General features: G+C 37.4%; 1 pseudogene across 1 annotated transcript in view; it reads right to left on the reverse strand.

The window, feature by feature from the left end:
* The window catches only part of LOC148059444 (PDZ domain-containing protein 4-like), a 37,392-nt pseudogene that overhangs the window by 12,413 nt on the left and 2,605 nt on the right, over nucleotides 1-22,374 (reverse strand). The window contains exons 2-5 of the transcript XR_015709378.1: nucleotides 3,928-3,981; nucleotides 2,469-2,571; nucleotides 1,803-2,055; nucleotides 1,621-1,705 (exon numbers count right to left, since the gene is read on the reverse strand). The product of XR_015709378.1 is annotated as a PDZ domain-containing protein 4-like (transcript). The remainder of the gene's footprint in view (nucleotides 1-1,620; nucleotides 1,706-1,802; nucleotides 2,056-2,468; nucleotides 2,572-3,927; nucleotides 3,982-22,374) is intronic.

Below are 22,374 nucleotides of genomic sequence, written 5' to 3' on the forward strand. Positions count from 1 at the left end.
AAATCCTTCCAGACTGTTGCTCCTAAGCTTTGGAACGATCTTCCTCTCCCTCTGTGTTTGATGATCTACTGACTCCTTCTAGACACATCTGAAGACATTTTTATTTGTGCTTATTCCCGATTTTCTGGGACTCCTGTGTTTGTCTTATGTGTCTTGACCGTTTATAGTATACTGTATATTATAACTGTATTGTTTTTGATTGTTAAAGCGCTTTGTGACCCTGGTCTAGAAAGGTGCTTTATAAATACCCTTAACTTACTTAATAATCAAAGGTATATAAATGAAACATTTAATGTGATGATCTTTAACCATCTGACATTGGAAAATGGAGTCCCCTATTAAAACAAAAGACAAAAAAAAGAAAAGAAATGGAGGGCTGCAGAATCATGTCACATACAGCAAGTTTGAGATCAGTTGAATCTCAATACAACAAAACAAAAAGGTTTTAAGCCCAAATGCAATAAAGGGTTGTTTTTCTTTGGGCGAAATCTTTCATAAATCCGTCCGGATGCATCTTGGATCGATTCCATCTTGACACTCATTATTGCAAAAGTGTGTTGCGACCTGTCGTCACTGTTTGAATGCTGCATTTTGAGGGATTTTGACCTTTGATTTCTCAAAACATGTCTAAAAAAACTTGGACATAATGTACGTTTCTGCGGGTTTGTTTCTTCATGGTTGTGTAAACTTGTGCGAGTGCTGAGATTGTACTCAAGTTGGTTTGGCTACCTATTCAAGTAAGACTCATTTTCAAATGAAATACAAAGATTTCAGAGGAGCAGAGTTGGCGGCGTGCATGTCGACGACTCAGAGATATGCAGGTATTCTTTGCGTGGGCGTGGCTTTTAACTGCACACCTGTGCAATAATCAGCACCTGTGAGGTGATCGGGTTAATTCGACAAGTTTTGAGTTTCATTCTTTTAAGCTACGCTTATGTTTTCTATTTAATATAATCTTTTTTGATGAAATGGACCATAAAACTATTTGAGAGCCTTTTAAAGAACAGTGTGCAGCCTTTCATTCCTGGCTTCTGGCAAGATATTTATTTCAGTCCAGGCGAAAAGGCTCACAGCAGGAGCGAAAAATCGATGTAGAAATGTGAGAAAATTAAGCTTTTCTCATCCACGATATTGATCATATTGAGGCCACTGTAATATGATGGACGTTTCATTACACTTTCTTTTGACTTTTTTGGGTCAAAATTCAATATTTAAAGCCTTTCATTTTCAAGCTATAAATAAAACCTGTAGTCTGTTTATGAGGAAGGATGTTGATATTAAGAGGAGGGAAAAAAAAGGTAACTAAGGAAAGAGGGGATGATGAGTATGGATTGGGAACATGGCGAAGTGATTAGGCGATAAGAAAGATAGAACAAGATGGAAGAGTTTTTCCATTCGACCGACTCCTTTAATGACAAAACCAGGGTCCGTGTCAGGAAACAAGAGAAAGCAAATGAAGCGAGAGAAGCCTCGTCGCAGACAAACAACCAGCCTCGTATTTATAGTTTAATAACGTTCCTGTGGAAGATCGTTAACACGTTTCCACCTCGAGCCCATTTGTTTCATTAAGAAGTCGTTTGTGTCTTGTAATTTCAATTCACCGCGGAAAAAAACTCCCACCTCGTATTCCAGGTCCTCCTGCCGGTCCACCTCGTGATTGGAGATGTCAAAGTAGTCGTTGGGGTCGTTGTACTCGAACACGTAGCTGCGGGAGTTTAAGAAAAAAAATCAAAGTCCATCCAAAAAGAAGACTCGCCACTTACCGTGACAGTGGGTTATTGATAAAACATGGCGGAACATACAAGTCATTGATCCCGTAGGGTCCCACGAGGTGCGGGGCGGGAGGCGAGGGGGCCGACGGCGGCGGCGGTGGCGACGACGAGTCGCCGTGGTGATGGTGGTGACCTCTGCTCCTGCCCAGCGTCGCCATGTGCTGGAAGCTGATTTCGGTTTGGGTGCCGTTGTCGACGCAGTCCGGGATGGCGACCATGGCGACGGAGGAGGAGATGGAGGTGCTGCTGGTGGTTCCGTTGCCGCCGCTGCACATGAGCATCGCTGAGGTGTTGGAGAAAGTTAGAGGTTAGATTGTTTAGCCAAAGGAAGAATCTAGATCCCGACCAGCTTCAATGTTCCCAAACTAGGAGGTTAAGAGAGGATTTAGTTCTTCAAAAGCAGGCGATGAAGGAGGCTGATCTCAGGAGATGACGGCAGGATACAAAGATAAGACAAGGAAGGGAAATGACTGAGATCTGATCAGATATAAACAGAAAAACAGGAAACACCAGATGAAAGATAACGGGAAATTAAATAAGAATTCTCCATCTGTTTACTCGATGTAGGAAAACCTGTCACAAATGGAGTTCAATGAGGTTCTTCAGAGATATTTTGGGAAGGTACTTGAGGATCGAGGGGCTCTCCTGCGTTCATGGCCGCTGCCATTATGTCGAGCAGAATAAAGCTATAGTTACCTTTTCTTCTGTGACCTTTGCGAGGCGGTGCATTGTGACGCAGGGGCTCTTGGGGATTCTGGGGTCTGTCCAGAGGTAGCTGGGAAGGTCTTCTACCTCTGACCTGAAAAAACACAATAGATAAATTATGGTATGTTTATATAATACATAGAGAAACTTTCACTAAGCCCTTACTAAAGATTAATTTAGCTAAACCTGGCAAGTAAGGTTATTCAGTTAAGAATGACTAGAGGTGTATAAGAATATCAATACACGCAAATATCACAGTTTTCTTCACGATATATCCAACATTACTTTATTGATTAGAAATACATTATAATTAATTTGCTTTTATGTCATATTTTACTTTTTTTTTTCTTTTATGGTTTATATTTTAATAAATATTAACCCATATTAATTAACATGCAAATATTCATTTTTGTGTTGCAATTAAACTTCTGGCCGCTAGATGGCACCAGTCATTTGGTCCTCCCCAAACAATGAAACATTGAAATCCCGCAAGATCCCGGTGATGACTGAGGACGAGAGGATGCAGTTGACCCCAGCAGCTTTTTAAAGCTTATATTTGGACATATTTTGGTTTAAAATCAAAATGTGTCATGATTAAGATAATGTACACGCTAATGTACACATGGTTAATATGACATACCTTTTCCATTTTATTTGACCTGCTTACAACTTAAAACTGGATAATATTTAGTTTTTGGGTTGCATTTAAACTTTCAGCTGCAATCATTAAGTGCTCCGCAGCCAAAGAACCACTGATATTCCGCAAGATCCCGGCGAGGACTAAGGACGAGAGGATACATTCGACTAAAGTTTGGACATAGCTTGGTTTCAAAACAAATGAAAGCAGTTACGACTTCATCAAGAGTCATGTGGTCTGTAAATTCTGAGTCAAGTATTCGACTATACTACAAATATATCCTCGTTCCTACAGTATCGCAATATATCATATCTTTGCCCCTATACCGTGATACACACTGTATTGGCTGATTCTTGACAATACTCACCTCTAATAATGGCATAATCTTGAAGCTTATTTTAATTCAAAACTCAGAGTCTATTTAAACAATTCTTTAAATATTATTTTGGGGAGGATGACCATTGTTTGTGTCAGTACAAAAAAAAAAGGGTGAGTCTAGAGGTATAACGAGGGGTTTCACTGTCAAAGGCTTTTCTCTCGCACTAAATGTATCGGCCATAAATGTGCACATGAACATAAGAAATAACCCGGACTTTGCTCAAAGGGTTGTTCTAATCTTATCCATCAGATAAATCAGCAACGATTCCCGCTGTTGTTGACAGTCCTGGAAGATATACTCTATCTCTCATCAGCTTTATGGGAAGAGAACCTTATTAAAGATGACTGATAGGAGGAGAAGTCGGGGGAGTCTTAGACAAAGAGTGGGTCGGTCGTGGAAGGAAAATGGTGTAAATTTGAGCGATGGCACAATACCTTTTGGTTTCCTTGTCTGTCGATCGGCCGCAGGGAGTTGCTCCAGCCTTTTTGCTAATGAGAGAGAAGCGGAGACAAGGATAGATAGTGTCAGCCTCGCGGGGGGTAAATCAAAATACAAAAGAAGGTATTGTAGAGAAGCACGTCGGACAAGAAACTACAGTTATTTTTGAATCCACATTCTATTTGTGTGGCACCAGCTGAGTGTAGCGCAACCACAACAACGAAACCACAGTTGCACACAAATCAGCTCAGAGTCTCTGGAGCTTTGTTTCGGTTCAGTGCAGCACATAAAACAGCAGAACGCCACTTTGGCCAATTCAAACGTATGGCTCCCGTGGCACGTAAACAAAACCACACACAAACAGAATCATAAATAATAACACACAACTGTGACAGCGGCAGAATGAAACACAAACATACTGGGTCACACATTGTTGTTTCAGTTTCTATTAGGGAATTTTTTATTTATTTTTTTCCATATTCTGGATTCTACTTCATACATGCTCTGCCCCTACAAGCTGTCGCTATGTGTTACCTGAAGGTTCTGCCTCATCGCTGAGATCAATGTACTCTCGAAATGGCTGTATTTTACACTCAGGGATGCGGGCTAGTGGGCCACATGTGTCGAGAGCCTCGCACTGATTCAAAGTATTATAGTTACCTGGTTAAGGTCGACATTATTTTCATGGACCAACCTTCAGATTAAAACATAAGAATCACGGATTTTGTGTTTCACTCATTGTCACAAGTGTAACAGTTTATTTTTTAGATAAACTTGACAAAAAAAGAGCATCTTCATCATAGATTAGTGTTACTTTAGCGATCTGTTTTCTAAAACCCAATCAATCAAAATAACTTAATTTTTTCTTTCTTTGCAGCCCATTTACAAACGGCTCACGGACTGGAAGTTGGAGGACACCGATTTAAAACCATATTTCATGAAAGACAAATGGCCTCATAACATAAATACAATGTACACAAATGTAAGCCAAAGAAGATACAAATCAAGGAGAGATTCAAGGTTATCGCGGAAGCGTTCTTGGGCTCTCAAAGAGAAGATATCTGGTTTAATGGTGACAAGTTTGACCCTCTGAACTACTGCTCACAAAGCCTGCTGAGTATATGAAAGAAATTCAACGGAAGCAACATGCAGAGTTCTTTTCCTTTTAATTTGGGATTATACCTATGCTGGTTCCTGTTTGTCTTATCTTTTGACAGAGGTCGGGGAATGCAGCGGCTGAAGGCAATTCGATAATTAGTGCTGAGCAACGTCCACTCCGTCCCTGAACACAGCGCCAGAAAATAAAATAGTCCTTGGATCTGTAAAGGTTTGTTCTGCTTCCGATCCTTCTGGACTACTTGCAGTTTTATTCGTGGACATTCCTGGCGTTGTGATGGTTTTAATTTTTTTATCTTTCTTGTTTTATATTTTTGTATTTATGTGCTGTTTCTGGAGCCCACGCGACTGTGCCTGCACCTCACTGGAGTTTTTGTATTTACACTGTCGACCTCGCTTGGGAGTTCTTTGGACTATTATGTATGGATTATTGTTTTGGACTTGAACACTTAAAAACATTAAAACTCCTGCATTTGGGTCTACTTTTTCATGTGGCAAGTCTTTAAGAATGGAAAAGCTCAGGGTCAAGATGACCTAAAACCGTCCCTTTCGAAAATAGGACCAAATACGACAACAACATTTTACAATCATCTAGGAAAAAACAATGACAAGTCTGACCTGCTCTAGTAGAAGAACTCACATTTCACCGATCCTTAAAACTCTTCCCTGGCTGCCAGTTTCTTTTAGGATACATTTTTAAATTGTGGCTCTTACTTTCAGAACTATTCAGGCTACTCCTTCCATCAGTAATCTGATCCAGACTTACACCCCAGCTCGGGCTCTGAGGTCTGTGGATCAGAATCTACTGATGGTTCCGCGCACACACTCTGCGTCTTTGTTCTCTCATAAGAAGGCAGTTAAGAAAGATTCTGAGAAACACTGGTATCTTAGCACATCTTCTTAGCCGAACCCATTTTTTAGGCTTTCTTTCGTCCTTGAGAACGATCAAATATGGAGAACCAGGTTCTTGGCAGTACTGTCGGTTTTTCAAGTCCAAGACCATTGACATGAAAACAGAATCAATAGAGAGAGGAATGCTCTCAGAATGTTGAACAACATATGGGAGTCACAGGAATATAGAACCAAAACCAAACTAAACTGTGTGCTGTGCACCCTCTGGTAGAGATGAATCTGGAAAATGAGTGCAAGGTGCCCAGAACACAGCCCAGTATTAACCAGAATGGAGAACCTTGGTTAAGGCTCTACTTCTGAGAAGTAAAATGGGCACAATCTCACTAAATTGAGACTGAAAAAAGTTAGATTTGTTAAACTATTTCTGCTCTTGATGGGGCCAAAGAAAACCCAAACCTTTTGTTTGACTCTAAGGCAGGAAACCAGTGACTATTGGGGAACAAAAACCTGGTTCTAGATCTCCTCTTCTGTGGTTTTGGTTATTTAAAAATGTAATTTAAAATCATTCACAGCTTCTTCTGTGTCTCTTGCTCTTCAAATGTCAAACTTTGAAGCGTCTCAGGTTTCATTTCCACTTCAATACGACTCCAGGTGTCGACATCATTATAGGTAACAATTGAAGTCTCGGGAACCAAAGCTAATATTTGTGTCGTGGCTGCTCGTGTGAACTGAAATGTCAGCGTAGGGACAGGTGGAGTTTTGGGAAAATCAATCCTGGGTTTATCATCTCAGCAGTGAACGCAGGCCAAAAAAAAACAAACACATTCGATCAGGCTCATATACATTCAAACTCACAGCTCCTGCATGGCTGCTCCAGGAACTTCTCCTCCCCCTCCTTTGTTTCCGAGCTGATTGCTATGCATTACGCCGTCTCAGCAGGCTGTGTGTGTGTGTGTGTACGTGCACGAGGCCTCTGTGCCAGTCAATACCCACTCAATAACCACAATCATCTATCATCCCGTTTGTGGCCACACTGTGTTTCATCTGCCATTAAAATAGGTCAGCGAGGAATTCCCACACAGTGTTGTGACCACATTGTGCAGGTGTGTGTGTGTGTGTGTGTGTGTGTGTGTGTGTGTGTGTGTGTGTGTAATAGGATTGTTGCCATTGTTCCGCGACATGCATTGTGTTTCAATTGTGGCGAGCACGGTTGTGTTTCGACCAATTAACTCATTGTCCAACACGCTTTATAAAGCCGTAAATCTGTGATGACCAGAAGTGTAAGACGTCTCTATCCTGGGGTCCCTCGTCGACACTCAAGGGGGGTTTAAAAAATAGAATCCATAGTTGTTTTTGTTTAATATTTATTGTTTTTCAACATAAATAGAAATAAATCATGTTTAAATGTTTGTCTCTTTTTCTGTTAATGACTTATATTTGAATAAAAGTCGAATAATTCAAATGGAAATTCAATTAAATTAGTCATAATTACATTTGTTGATATCATTAGTTAATTAGTAACAGGCTGTTAAATTCATCCCCCCTTTCCCCCCCACATGTTGTGCAACAACCCCTGAATCACAATATACATTTTAAATATTCACTGTCGTTTCTATTCTTGTTTTATTTCCAAGTATTTATCTTGTATATCTTCATATTTTTTACATTTAGATTGTGAGCTACCAATGGTTTAAAGCCTCTTAACTATCTTACTTTTCATGCTACAACTCTGTGCCAACAATGCAACACGTTGACACTAAATTAATATTTACCAGTAGATATTTTCTCTTGTTTTTCTGCTTGAAAAGATTCATCATGGAATTGTTTTTGGGGAATTTTGCAGCTGCAGCTGCACCTGATCTCCTGATTAACGCAGCTGTTTGTCATCCATTTTGTATTTTTCTAACCTAACTATTTCATTTATATGTTGTATTAATGTGGGATTTAACCCATTTTTTTCCGTTTATTTTTTGTCATTTAGCTCTAATGTAGAGTCTCTTTCCTCTATTGATTCATTAGACTTTACTTTTAAGTTTCTTTTCAAAGCTGAAAAGGTTTTCAGACATTACGGTATTAAAAACTGCTATAAAGTTTATATCGGATGCCTGTGTGTGTATATATATACAGTGTATATATATATATATATATATTTGAACGTACACCTGCAGGGGTTAGGTTTATTTTAATGTCTTCACTCCTGGGTTTGCCAGTTGTTTTTGCACTTGTTTTTAATGTATTATTAATATTATGATTAGTTCCTATATCATTTTTTTTTTAAATTTCCATAACTTTTGTTGTTTTTTTACACATTTAAAGTGAAATTTTGAGAAAAAATAACGTATATTTTTGCAAATAAATCAATAATGAAAACCCAGCTAATGATTGGGAACATGTGGCCAAACTAAAAGGATTCCTGCCTGATGTCATTTTGACTATTATTGTCAGCCAAATACTAAACTCATCTTTAATATGAGGCGTCCAATCAGCTCTGAGAATGATAAGATCCTCACCAGACCTCTCATTTCATTTGCTTGTTGACGTCTATGATTATCTATAAAAAAAAGATCCCGAGTGAGATGAGACTGCGCTTTTTTTTTGTTGTTATTATCTTCCATTTGGCCAGCATCATTCTGTCTAATTGTCGGAGGATCTGTTGATAAAGCGAGCCCGATAATTACAATCCTCCATCTCCCAGCTGCACTTTGCTTCATTATTATGGCGAGTACAGGCCTGGCAACCACTCGCGCCCCGACCGGGCTCTGCCACATTAGCCCGACAGAAATCACAGCTAAGTCAAGTGTGAAATTAATAAGCCGCCGCCAGAGAAGAGCTAAGTCGTCTCTTTTTTTTATGCCATCTTCCCTCTTGAATCTTGGGATCAAGATCAGCTGTTTCATCAACGTACAGATTCAAGAGTGATCAATGGGTTGAGTAGCAACACGTGAGAATCCATGTTGGAGTAAAAAAAAAAAAAGTGTTTCTCGTTATCGCCACCTGCAGCGAGACTTCATTACTCTTCATTATAATAGGATATCGATCAGCAAGACGCCCTCCTGTAAGTCCTCATTACGGACAAATACACTTATCGTTCACTGTCACTGGTTTTGGTCGATTGACTTCTTAACCAGTCGCTGCATCTCATTCAGGAGAGAACAATCAGGAGCCTGTTGTTATTGAAGGATAACGTGCAGTCAGGAGCTGATAATGCTCAAGATATCTGTAATCTTTTAAATACTTTGGCTCACAGTAACTCGATCGATAAGGATATTGATTAGGAAAACTGGTGCGTTCTCACCCAATGATTGCCACGGTGCCTTTGAGCAAACCATAGCTTCTTTCAATCTATCTCTAATAAAAGTCAACCACGATATGGACAAGGATCACCGATGACATTTGTTTTAAATATATATATATAGGTTTTATGTCGATGATTGCATGTGACCAGAGGTGGCGCTCTTTTACGACTTTTGCTGACCTGAACCCAAGATAATGCAACATATAAATTCACAAAGATACCTTCAAGGTTCAAGTACAGTACATGCATGACACACAAAAACTGCTGAATTAGAAATTATAAAAATAGACTTCAGTTTGTTGACTGGGCAAGGAAAGAAAACGTATCATAAATGGAGAACCACAAGGATCAATACTTGGACCGCCAATGTTGACTAGCAAATATGTCGCAATATTACCCGAGAAAAAACTCATTCATTTTTAACACTCAAGACCCAGGCCCCCAGTTTCCCATGAACCCACAACACAGTTAAAATGAAATGAAATTCAATGAAATTCCGAAAAAGTGAAAAATTCAGGTGAAATAATTCACAGATATGGTGGATTTATTTCTCTATGGCATTTATTAAAAGGTTCATTCCCCAAGAATTCACTCATTTTCTACTCACACTCATGTCGACTATGGGTTGGGATTATTTTCAAAGTAATCTGTTCCTTTTTTGGAGTTAGAGTCAAAAAATGTTTGTTCATTTTAATGTAGAGACTGCGGCTTGGTTGTCTTTGTCTTTTTATAAAAAGACGAACTTAAAAACATCCAAATACTGCTTGTCTGTAACGTCCATCTTGTATTTAAGCCTCGATATTCATATCGATAAAAAACAACAAACAAGTCTTTATTTTAAGATATTTTTTAGCGGATGCTGCTAGGCTAGCAGCGTACATCTTGCTCACTGACACTTACAATGTGTTTCAATGAGGATAGACCTAGGCTTTTTTTTTTACTTATTCCTAATTTCCAGGCTTCAATATAAGAGGGATTTTACAGACGAGCAGTCTGGAGGTATGTTTTTAAGTGTCTTTTGTGGACGAAGATGAAGAAAACTGAGCACTGGCTGATACATTAGCATAGACATTCATTACTGTCTATTAGGCAGAAAGTGATCTAAATCGGAATTTTGCATGAACAATCAATATACATAAGAAATTCTGTCGCACACTCCGCCCCGGGACATCAGTGCAAACCGTTACAGTGGTTACACTTTCAATTAAATTACTTATAATCTACGTCAAAAAATTGTTGTTTTGCTCAAAAATGCTAAAAATAAATGTAAAAAAACCCCCTAAGCTATACTTTTAATTGTAAGGGATACTTCTTCTGGAGGGTTTTCTCGCCTTATGAGCTACAAAAGCCTTCATTCCAAAGCAAGAAAATACCTTCCGAGTATTTAACTAAATTTAGGAGACCCGGAGGAAGCATCGACTCCCGGTAATGAAAAGCGATCCGAGCCACGTGTGAGGAAGTAAAAAGGGTTCTGATTGCGAGGCAACTATTGACTTTGCTAGAAAAGCGTGACACTCCTTCAATTAAAAACTCCAGCTGTGTTTAGTTTTTAATGAAGGATGGCGACATTCTTCTTCTTTAGTTTGATGAAGACCGTGTGACACATGAGCATATGGAGCTGATTACACCGGTGTTGTTGTCGTCCATGTCTCCATCGATATCACCCCATGAGACGTCGACGTCTCTCTCTCTCTCCTGCCTCGCTCATTAACTATTTACCGAAATCTAGCTACGCACTCGTCCGTGGCATCCATCGCCAGCGTCGGAATCAACACCCCGATATTTATCTCCTTCACTGACCCACTCGCCCATAATGCACTCCAAGCCACAGCGAGGAGGAAGGAGGATCCATTTTTCATTCGCACAGTGCCGTTGGGACGGAGAGAGAGACTGTAATCATGCCCGAGAGAAAGCGAGGGAGGAGGAGGAGGGAGGGGGAGTTGAAGTGGGAGAGGGAGTGGTCGCCACCGGAGGAGAGAAGGAGATGAAGGTTGAATCTAGATGGATAAAAAAGGTGAAATCACTGGAAGAGAATGAAGCGCCAGATGTGGAAAGTGGAGACTCTTTGACGCCGCTAACCTTTCACCTCCATCAAACTGTCGGACTTTAGAGGTTGAAAACTAAGAAATGGAATTCTAGAAAAAATAAAGATGGATATATAGATGGATAAACCTGATTTTCTTTAGTAGATCTGCAGTAAAATACTGGTTAAATGTTGACATATTGACTTGGTTTTACTATTGACAATAGACAAATATTTTGTTTAAGAGTTCACTCGTTTTCACTGAACTAATCCTTAGAAGAAAAATGAACTGTAATTGATTGGAATTCCTGAACTAACAGAAAAGAAAAAGGCATCTTTTTACTCGTCTTTTTTTCCATAAACTTCATTGGCTGTCTTCCTCTTCTTCCGCTGCTACATCCACCTTTCCTCATCCCTCTGATATTCTCTTTTTTGCCTTTCTTTCCTGACATTTTGACCATACCTGAAGGCAGCAGTTTTCCCAAACCATCACGATTTCTTCTACCTTTTTCCTTTAATTGCAAAAAGTGCAGTGAGCATGTTTTTTTTTTGCACTCGGCTCAACATCTGTCGGGGGTTTCCCCCTGAGCACAAATACTTAATTAATTAAATTGATAATGAGTTATGGTTGGATCCATCGTGCAAGATTTCCATTTTAAGCTCTGAGGAATTTCATTGATGTTCTGGAGGATTTACATTTTTCCCGTGTTGGGTTCATGGGAACAGGGACTGTTTGACATTTGTGGGATTTTAATTAAAATAGTTTCATGTTTTGCCTTTTTTAGCTTCATTTTATGCACTTAAGGTACTTCTCTAGAGTGTTAAAAATGAATTTGAGTTGGTTCTCAAGTAGGATTGTGTTTAATTTATTTACTAGTCAACATTTGCGGTCCAAGCATTGATCCCTGTGGTTCTCCGTTTATGATATACCGTTTTCTTTTCTTACCCTTAAATTAAAATTCAATATTTACTGTATCTATCTATCCATGGAACTATCGATCCATCTCTGGAACTATCAAATTATCTCTGGAATTATCAATCTATCTATAGAACTAACGATCTATTGAACTACAGTGTATCACAAAAGTGTGTACACCCCTCACATTTCTGCGGATATTTTAGTTGATCTTTTCATGTGACAACGCTGACAAAATAACACTTTGACACAATAAATAAGTAGTCTGTGTATTGCTTATTTAACTGTGTAAATTTATTTTTTCTCTTCGAAATACCTCAATATACAGCCGTTAATGCTTAAACCACCGGCTACAAAAGTGAGTACACCCCTAAATGCCTAAAACGTCCAAAAAAGCTGAGTGTACGTGCTCAGCGTCACATCCAAATGCTGTCTTTGAAAGATAGGCGCAGGAGTGCTGTCAGCATTGCTGCAGAGATTGAAGAGGTGGGGGGTCATTCTGTCAGTGCTCAGACCTTAACGCCGCACACTACATCAAATTGGTCACCCCAGAATAAAAAGCCTCTTCTGAAGTCTGTACACAGGAAAGCCAGCAAACAGTTTACTGCAGACAAAGGGACATGGATTACTGGAATCATGTCCTTCTGGTCCGATGAGACCAAGATTAATTGGTTTGGTTCAGATGGTCTCAAGAGTGTGTGGCGACCAACCAGGTGAGGAGAACAAAGATAAGTGTGTCTACAGTCAAGCTTTTGTGGTGGGAATGTCATGGTCTGGGGCTGCATGAGTTACATTTCATTGAAGGAAACATGTACTGTGTAATACTGTGGCAGAGCATGATCCTGGGCATGACCATGACCTCGAAGACACCTTTAAGACAACCACTGAAAGCATGTCCGAAGACCTAAACCCAATAGATCATCTTTGGGGCGTCCTCAAGCGGAAGGCAAAGTCTCGAATAATCCACCAACTCCATGATGTCGTCATGTTATTCCCGAGTTGTGCGAGTAAGTCCTGAAACATTACGACCACTTGCTGTCCCAGTGAGCTCATCAGTATTTGATATCACTCAAAACTACAAACACTATAAAAGACATTTCATTTTATTGACATCGTTAACCAATTACACACTAAAAGATTAAGCCATCCGGTGCACCCCCCCAGGCACGTGTATCCCCCCCTATCATGTTTCTGTTATCATCAGATATATATTCAACGATGTCTTATGGAAAATAAATCCTTCATTCAAACAACCATATTATTCAGATTTCACTCATACATAAATATTTGCAACATCCCATCACATCCATAACAGCACAACTATATACATGACTGCGACATTGGAATGATTGAAATTGTGTATTATCAGCTCTACAACGACGTGATAGTTATTACAGCGCACACTTTTTTTTCTCTCGCTCGTGTGCGTATTATGCAAATCCAGCTCGCCTCGCTTTGAAATAACAGTCGTTTATGAACATGGATCAAAGATATTGTACATTTTAAAATGTGCTCCGTGAAAATGATCATTTCATTAGAGCACAGACGATCCTGACCTTCTTTTGTCTCCATGTCTGACAATGTAGACACACAATACTCTAGACACACAACTTGTTTTAGTCAAAACCACATCAATTCTCCTTTTTTAAGTAATTTTACTTTACATTTTTTCATTATTTTGTAACAAAAACGTATGAAAAACTAGATTTTTATCCAATAATCTGCAGCCAACAACATGGTTTTGAAAAAACGTTGAATGATGGATTTTTTTTGCATGCTCACTACATGTAATTGACATGAGCCAGTGTTTGTGGTGTCACAACTCCACATCAATATAACACCGTGGAGCCGAAGATGTGAAAATAGAATCACAAGAAAGGCATTTCTGTCAACTGAAATGGTAATTCTCCAGCGGGTGATTTGTCGCGGAACCGTTCCTCTTTGTCTTCAAATGAAAAGCATAAACATCGTACCTGAGGTTAGAACAATACGGCTCGTTGTCAACATGAGTGACGCACCAAACGCTGACAGGTTATGAAACGAAATGGATTTTTCATTTTAAGATGCAGTTTGAATAAGAATAAAACAAATAAGGGAAAATTCTATAGTCATCAAAGATTTATTACTTAAACTTGGAGAATCTATCTACGGAACTATCAATGTATCTACGGAACTATCAATGTATCTACAGAACTATGGATCTATCTAACCTTCCAAGGAACTATCAAAATATCTACGGAACTATCAAACTATCTATCTAACTTTCTATGGAACTATCCATTTACTCATGGAACTATCAATTTATCTATGGAACTATGGATCTATCTTACCTTCCAAGGAACTATCAAAATATCTACGGAACTATCAAACTATCTATCTAACCTTCTATGGAACTATCCATTTACTCATGGAACTATCAATTTATCTATGGAACTATGGATCTATCTAACCTTCCAAGGAACTATCAAAATATCTACGGAACTATCAATCTATTCATCTATCTAACTTTCTATGGAACTATCAATTTATCTATGGAACTATCCATTTATCAAACTATATATGGAACTTTCAATCTATTGAACTATTTATGGAAATATCGATCTATCAAACTATCCTTGGATCTATTGGTCAGTGGAACTATCAATCTGTCAAACTCTCAATGGAACCATCAAAATATCTATGGAACTATCAATGTATCTACGGAACTATCAATTTATCTACAGAACTATGGATCTATCTAACCTTCCATGGAACTATCAAAATATCTACGGAACTATCAAACTATCTATCTAACTTTCTATGGCACTATCCATTTACTCATGGAACTATCAATTTATCTATGGAACTATGGATCTATCTAACCTTCCAAGGAACTATCAAAATATCTACGGAACTATCAATCTATTCATCTATCTAACTTTCTATGGAACTATCAATTTATCTATGGAACTATCCATTTATCAAACTATATATGGAACTTTCAATCTATTGAACTATTTATGGAACTATCGATCTATCAAACTATCCTTGGATCTATTGGTCAGTGGAACTATCAATCTGTCAAACTCTCAATGGAACCATCAAAATATCTATGGAACTATCAATCTATTAAACTATCTATGGAACTACGAAACTATCAATAGAACTATCCATCTATCTATCAAACTATGTAATACTTTTTTCTGGTATGTTACAAAACATGCTTTTACTGACTTAACATCACTTTTTAAAGCAATTTTTGGGGATTTATCTTTGTTTAGTTTGAACACAAACCACTTCTTCTCATTCAAGTTGAAGAATATGTGGAGGTTTTTTTCAATCTATTCTATTCAGTACCAAACACATTTAAAAAAATGTAATTTCACAAAACACGAAAATACAAAACAACCTTTAAACTCAGATTGAAAAAAAATGTGTGGACCCGGCGATGAAAAAATTTGACTTTTTTTTATATTTGTTTTATTTAATTTAAACTCTCCTTTTGAGTGCTGGGTGAAATATTATCATTTGTTAAGCGTGTTAATAAAAATAGATTAAAATAAATGTTATTAATTCAACATAGACACAAAACCTACATTTTTTTTAAATATTGAATGGGAGCCTTTATGCATCATATGTTTTTGATGATTTTTTTTCCTTTACAATGTAGCCTTTTTAAGGGTTTAGAAAACTAACAATCCATTAAAACAATAATGAATTTCTATTAATTATTAGTTTAATTAGCTTCATGAAACAAAAAATATATAAATCTAACCTACTTTTATTATACATACGAGTCGAATCTGTACCTTTTTGATCAAATAACTCAATTCAACATGGAAGAGTTGGAGCAAAGAATAAATATAAGTAATTAATTTGTCATTTTAATTGGTTAACGACGCCGTCGCATGGATGCAACAGCGCAGCAGCAACATGTCACCAGCTGCCATTAAGCGCCACGCGGACACTTCTATTCCCCGGAGTGTCAATCCTGGACTTAATGTTCTGACGGCTCATTAAGGATAATGTTCTTTTGATGACTCTCTGAAAGCAGCAGTCCTTAAAGAATCAGAACCCGATGATTTCCTCACCAAGACGGTGATGAGAGAGGATTCTCAGTTACCGTCATCGTTGTCGGGAATTTTCACATCTATAGAAATCTACTTAAAATAGACACTGTTCGCAGGAAATTAAAAGAATAATAATCAGGTTTAGTAATGAGTCTGACGTGCCCCGGGAGAGCTTGAGTGTTTACTGTTTGTGAAGTGATTTAGAGCCTTAATTGACCAAAAACATAAATACAACTATAAATATCCATAATGACATTGAGACAAATTGGCAACAGAATGAGAACGTACATAAAAGTATGTCCTTAAGTGTATTTTGTGACTAGAAATTGAGTTACATTTGTATTAAATTAATGTAATTAAATGTTATTAATGTTGTTTAAGCAAAACAATTACTGTACTTTTTGTTAAAAGCGCACAAAGATCGCAGACCTCTGCCAAGCAGCCAATGTTCAGCCACTATTATCCCCCTTCATTAATTTGATCAATATCTTCTGATGCCTTTTTAAGCATTTGAAATCGTGGATAGCAATTGGGACAGTAGGTAGTTGAATGTATGGTATTGTTTGGCCAGGGGTGTCAAAATCACACAAGGAGCCACAATAATAACAAAAAACAAGTCTCTGCATAATTCTTGACATCCTTAACCTCAGTCCATTATCTTATCTTAATGACTGACACCTTTTATTTTCAACCAAACTAAATTCAAGTATAGATAGATAGATAGAAACAATCTCAGAATTAAACAACCTAATAGCACGAGGAATGAATGAGTCCCTGAGTCTATTAGTGTTGCATAATGGGAGGAGCATCCGTTCAACATGAAAAACAAGAATTTAAAGGTTTTGTTTTTCCAGATTTTTCTTGTGAGGTCTGGCTCTGTCTATCCAAACTCTATAAGTGTGTGTGTGAGACAGAATGGGGGGAGGAGGGGGTCCCTGCCAGCTCAGTGTAAGAGAGCATAAATAAGGCTTCACTAATGACCCGGTTACCGCGGCAACAGCATCTCATTGAGACAAATCTGACAGCGCAAGTTAGGATTGGAAGGAACGAGTGCGGAGGGTGAAGAAGTGAGGAGGAACAGGAGCAGACGACTCCGGGAAAGAAAAAATATGGATGCGGATGGATGGACTCTGCAAATGAACAGAGAGTGGAGGATTAGAGGGAGGAGAGGAGCTTCGGTCGAGACTTTCATTTTTTATTTTGGAGAGGGTTTGATCTTCACAAGAGTGTTATTCAGAGAAGATAGTGAGCAGAGCCCCCCAAAAATAAAAGTACTTGAACGTTCATGTTGCTATGGTGACCTTTAAAGATGACAGTGTTTAAGATAAGATAAGGAACAGAGACTGATATTGATGGGAATTTGACACTCCCTGCTTAAGACAAGGTGAATATAAAATATGTTCAACCCACGACCACGAATGCCAAAATATTTTGAGATTAAAAAAAATAATACAATTAAATCTGGTTTTGTAATTATTTAAAAAAAAATGTATGGATTGTAACCACTATTCACACTCAACGATTTGTTCATTTTATTGTCAGTAAAGCCACAAATAAATAGATATCCAACAAAAAATATTATCTTGAAAGTTAATGCAGTGGTGGGCAATTAAATTTCCTTAAGGGCCACATTTTCTTGGGGTCGTTTCTAGGGACCGTCAAGCAAAAATAAAGGAATCGAAAGCATAAAATCAAGCTAAACAGTCAAAAAGTATTATTTTTAGGTTAAATTTCTTGTATTTTTTGCTTTGAATCTGATATAAAAAGCCCTTTTTTTCCTCAACCTCTTTTTTATTTATTTACTTAAATCACGAAAGACAAAAACCTTATTTTAATATTAAGAGACTATTAATGAACAGAATATAGGTAATAAACACCAAATTAAATTGTGTCTTGGACCTCATTGGTGCACAGGTGTGACACACCTCCACACCCAGCTGACAGCCATCAGTCACGGACGCACCTGCATCTGCTCGGTCTTGTTAGCCGCCGCCGTCTAATGACACTTCCTGCTACAATCCAGATGCTTCTGTGTCGCGTCGGTTCAACTGTTACAATCTGTTCACAGTGTCACACATTCCGAACGCACACAACCCTCCAGTGGGTTGATTCAGTTTCAGGATTATTTTAAGAGGAGTCTCCAGAAATCTCTGAGGTTCTCCTGGAACATCAAATGTCTTGTCCTGTTTACATCGGTGGTGAAAAGAAGGCATAAAAATCTTGTCCTCCAATTAACCTGAGCGTTCACTGGCTGCAGCTTCTCTGGCAGAACGCTCTCTGGTCTCAGCCAAAAAAAACCCTCTTGGCTCAGAACGTCAACTTCTGCTCGATCTGTGACAGTAAATATGACGGTGATCTCCGGCCAGAACCATTACAGAGCAGCTGCAGCTGGACCGTGTTGTTCTGTTGGCTCTTGTTGGGGCTCGTGGTTGTTGTTTTTCAGCAGGAAACACATTTTTAAATATAGCCATTGATTTGAAAAAGGCATTTAATAACAATTCAGACTAAATGGTGTTAGGGGTTTTTGTGTTCCGATGAACCGACCCCTCCCCAGCCTCGTACGTGGTGATGGAATGAAGGACAGACACATGGATGAGTTTAAGAAAAATGCTCGTTTAGTGAATTATGCAAAAGTCAGAGACAAACTTACGTGAACACGGGCGCTAGCAAGCAGAGAGATCTAACGCAGACGTCTTCGAATGCCAGAACGCAAAGATCAGACAAAATGGTGGATCTTTATAGTAGAATATTCAGGTTAACGCCTCTAGTCAAATGTGAATGTAGGATTGGTCAGTAAGTGTAAACATTTGATTCTAAGATGGCCGGTCGCACGTGATCGTAGTGGAAATTTACCAAAAGTTGTTGTTTTCAAGAATCTGTTCCCAGCGACTTGTGTCCTTTAGAGTGAATTCTCAAACAGGTGTCCAGACGTCCTGGAATCTGGGATTGTTTAATCTTTCTGTGTGTGCAAGGCTTTGTGACCTCGGCCTTTGAGTTGTGAACCTGAGTTTAGTTTAAGTGAATGCAATGCAAGAATAGGATTATTTAATATGAATTAAATATGTAAGATTATCAGTTAATCAAGTGACTATTTGAAATGTGTGTTAAATCTAGGTGATTGATTACAGTAAAGTTGTAATTTTCTTACAATGGTAATAATCAAGTTGTTTTTAGTGAAGTAGGAAGAATAATGTTGATCCTAATCATTTGAATACATCGTAGCTATTAAAGTTATATACTTGTTAATCACAATGAAAAATGTACCATTTTATTTAATTCTAGATCTGTTAGATGAATTAGTACATTTGTATTTCGAAATTGTAGTTAGTAAATACGCTTCAGGAAATTGTAAATGCGTTTCAGAATTTTATGGATTTTTTTCAGGAAATTGTAATTTTGTTTGTAAATTTGTTTCAGCGTTTGTTCAATTGCCAGGGGAAATTGTAAATGTGTTTCAAGACATTGTTAATTTGTTAGCGTTTCTAAATATGTTTCAGGAAATTGTAAATGTGTAAGTGTTTCTAAATATGTTTCACGACATTGTAAATGTGTTTCAGAGTTTGCAAATTTGTTAGCGTTTCTAAATGTGTTTCATAGTTTGCAAATGTGTAAGTGTTTCTAAATATGTTTCACGACATTGTAAATGTGTTTCAGAGTTTGCAAATTTGTTAGTGTTTCTAAATGTGTTTCATAGTTTGCAAATGTGTAAGTGTTTCTAAATATGTTTCATAGTTTGCAAATGTGTTAGTGTTTCTAAATATGTTTCAAGACATTGTTAATTTGTTAGCGTTTCTAAATATGTTTCATAGTTTGCAAATGTGTTAGTGTTTCTAAATATGTTTCACGACATTGTTAATTTGTTAGCGTTTCTAAATATGTTTCAGGAAATTGTAAATATGTTACCGTTTCTAAATATGTTTCACGACATTGTAAATGTGTTTCAGAGTTTGCAAATTTGTTAGCGTTTCTAAATGTGTTTCATAGTTTGCAAATGTGTAAGTGTTTCTAAATATGTTTCATGACATTGTAAATGTGTTTCAGAGTTTGCAAATTTGTTAGCGTTTCTAAATATGTTTCAGGAAATTGTAAATATGTTACCGTTTCTAAATATGTTTCACGACATTGTAAATGTGTTTCATAGTTTGCAAATGTGTAAGTGTTTCTAAATATGTTTCTAGACATTGTTAATTTGTTAGCGTTTCTAAATATGTTTCAGGAAATTGTAAATATGTTACCGTTTCTAAATATGTTTCACGACATTGTAAATGTGTTTCAGAGTTTGCAAATTTGTTAGTGTTTCTAAATGTGTTTCATAGTTTGCAAATGTGTAAGTGTTTCTAAATATGTTTCACAACATTGTAAATGTGTTTCAGAGTTTGCAAATTTGTTAGCGTTTCTAAATGTGTTTCATAGTTTGCAAATGTGTAAGTGTTTCTAAATATGTTTCACGACATTGTAAATGTGTTTCAGAGTTTGCAAATTTGTAAGCGTTTCTAAATGTGTTTCATAGTTTGCAAATGTGTAAGTGTTTCTAAATATGTTTCATGACATTGTAAATGTGTTTCAGAGTTTGCAAATTTGTTAGCGTTTCTAAATATGTTTCATAGTTTGCAAATGTGTAAGTGTTTCTAAATATGTTTCATGACATTGTAAATGTGTTTCAGAGTTTGCAAATTTGTTAGCGTTTCTAAATGTGTTTCATAGTTTGCAAATGTGTAAGTGTTTCTAAATATTTTTCAAAGTTTGTAAATGTGTTTCAGGAAATTGTAAATGTGTTACTGTTTTTAAATATGTTTCAGGAAATGTTAAATGTGTTTCAGAGTTTGCAAATGTGTTAGCTTTTTGTAAATATGTTTCAAAGTTTCAAAGTATGTTTCAGGAAATTGTAAATGTGTCAGCGTTTCTAAATATGTTTCAAAGTTTGTAAACGTGTTCAAGGAAATTGTAAATGTGTTAGTGTTTCAAATATGTTTCAGGAAATTTTAAATGTGTTTCAGAGTTTGCAAATGTGTTAGCGTTTCTAAATGAGTTTCAGGAAATTGTAAATTAGTTTCAGAGTTTGTCGCATGTTATGCCACATAGTAGTTTTTAATCCCTAAATAGAAATCAATGGACCAGATTTACTATATTGAATTACATAAATGTATCATAAACCTTGAAGTGAACAGAAGAGGCTCCTCTGTTTGCTCTGAGTTTAACAGTCTCAATAAATCTGACGCCAAAGTGATAAAATAAAAAGGTTTGTTTACTCGATGTTGTGGGTGATCTTGAACACATCGTTAGCTCAGGGCTCATTGAACGTTAGCGTAGCCTTGTCGCTGCTGATCTACACGTCCTCAACCTCCATCACGACTCTCATGTCGCGATCGTCCTTATCTGTGATGCGAAGGCACACGTTTGATTGAACGTCGTGTCGGGATAGAGACGAGTCCACCAGGCAGCCAACAAAGAAAACACACGGCTAAAGAGAGCAACAGCTGACGGCGGCAGATAACGCTGTTGCTGCCAAATTCTCCTCTCAGGAGGTTGAGCTTTGTTTTAATAGTTGTTCACAAACACAACCTTTCTCTGTCAATCATTTGTACAAACAGGGCCTGGAACTAATCCAGATTAATCAGGCTTTTTATTTGTCATTAAATTATTTCTCCGTGGGATTTCGCTATGGAGATCAATAAAGTATATTGATTGATTGATTGAAATTGTTTGAAGGTGTTTCAGAAAATTAAACCACAAAATTGATCACAAGTCATTTTTAAAGACGATTAATCTCCCATTATAATGAACTCAAAAAGACAATATCCAATAAAACAGTATGTAAGTATGTAAAGGTTATTTGTAAAGCGTCTTTCTAGACCAGTTTTAAGGATCGGGGAAATGTAAGTTCTCCTACTAGAGCGGGTCAGAATTCTCGCTAAAGAGTTTTGTATTAACTGCAGGCAAGAGAGTTTATATGTAGTTAACGATCGTTTTAAACTTACATTTCTCTGTGAAATGGTCATTTAAGTTGTGTTTAAATCACTTGTAGCCGTAATCGAAGACAGCAATATTTGCAGCTACAGTACATCGATGCTACAGATTATAAATTACATCAGTATAAAGAACTAAATCTATCAATAAACAAATAATTGTCAGAATATCAAAATAAATTCATACATAAATTAGTATTTAACAATCAAACGACAGTGCTATGTT

This window comes from Callionymus lyra, chromosome 19 (genome assembly GCF_982586985.1).
Source record: "Callionymus lyra chromosome 19, fCalLyr1.hap1.1, whole genome shotgun sequence".
In the NCBI taxonomy this organism is placed as follows: Eukaryota; Metazoa; Chordata; class Actinopteri; order Syngnathiformes; family Callionymidae; genus Callionymus; species Callionymus lyra.